General features: G+C 43.9%; 1 pseudogene; it reads left to right on the top strand.

Annotated features, from left to right (window-relative positions):
* The first annotated feature begins 261 nt into the window (after positions 1-261).
* Positions 262-1,278, top strand: LOC122151380 (annotated as a pseudogene).
* The last annotated feature ends 11 nt before the right edge of the window (positions 1,279-1,289 follow it).

Consider the following 1,289-nt stretch of genomic DNA (forward strand, 5'->3'; position numbering starts at 1 on the left):
TGCTAAGATTCTACTCCGGGGCCAGTTACTTTTGGCATAACCAAATACATTAAGTCAGGGGGACAGTAATCTCTATGAAAGGTCCAGGAATGCTGTAGAAGGGAATTCTTCATCAGAGGCAGGACACTTGCCTTCCAGTGTCTCTTTTGACTGTGGGAGTCTATGATTCTATGACAGAGCAAAATGTTTCTTTCAGCTGGATTTTCATTGGCCCAGGAATCTCTCTGGGAGGCTCCAAAAGTAGCAGAGAGTTGTCATATCATGGTGGGAAGCAGTACCAGCATGATGATCAATGTCATCATCCTGGGATTCTCAGAGAACCTCATGGCCCTGACTTGGATCCTGGACCTCATTGCACTGATCAAGATGGAGTCACACCTCCACAGCCTCATGTGCTTCTTCCTTGGTAACTTGTCCTTTGTTGGTATCTCAGCCACCTCCTCCATAACCCTTAAGATGCTCTGCCACTTCTTCAAGAAGTAGAAGACCATCTCCTTTTGTGCTGTGCTGTCCAGTATTTCATCTTCACTGGGACGGGAGGCATGGAGTGCTGTCTCCTGGTGACTATGACATATGGATGCTATGTTGTTATCTCCAACTCTGCTCTGCACAACCCTCAAGTCACCCACCGTCTGTCGGAGGATGGCCATTACAGCCTGCACTGGAGCATTCCTCTCTGGATTGGCCCAAACCAGCTCCATATTCTAGCCCTGTTTCTGTGGGCCATGCTTCTATGACCTGCCACCCCTGTTGACCTTGTCTTGTTCTAGTACCTTCCTCAGCCAGGTGATGAACTTTCTTGCTGTGTATACCATTACTGGGACTTCAGCTCTTATTGTCCTAGTTTACATCATTGTTGCTGTCATGAAGATCCAATCACCCCAAGGACAGACAAAGTCTTTCAACACCTGTGCCTCTTATTTGAAAATGATGATTCTCTTCTATGGCTTTGGTCTCTTCTCATATCTTCACTCTAGTGCTGGATACTCACAAGACCAAGGCAAGGTGGTGTCTATGTTCTCTGGAGCTGTGGTCCCCTGCTGAGCTTCATTTCATATAATCCGTGAAACAAGGAGATCAAAGAAAAAACTCAAGAAGAGGAAGAAGCAGATGCCATGTTTGTGTCTTCTATTTCCTTGAATTAAAGAAAAAAAAATTATAGTTTTGTTATATCTGAAATAAGTATGATTATAAGTGGTTCACGGAAGTATCATAACTTAAGCTATTTCAAACAAAATCCTCAACCCACATATCTACTGTACGATTAGTATTCAATAAAGGTTTGTTTT

This window comes from Orycteropus afer, unplaced genomic scaffold (assembly GCF_000298275.1).
Source record: "Orycteropus afer afer isolate SDZICR_OR568_19922 unplaced genomic scaffold, OryAfe1.0 scaffold00419, whole genome shotgun sequence".
Lineage (NCBI taxonomy): Eukaryota > Metazoa > Chordata > Mammalia > Tubulidentata > Orycteropodidae > Orycteropus > Orycteropus afer.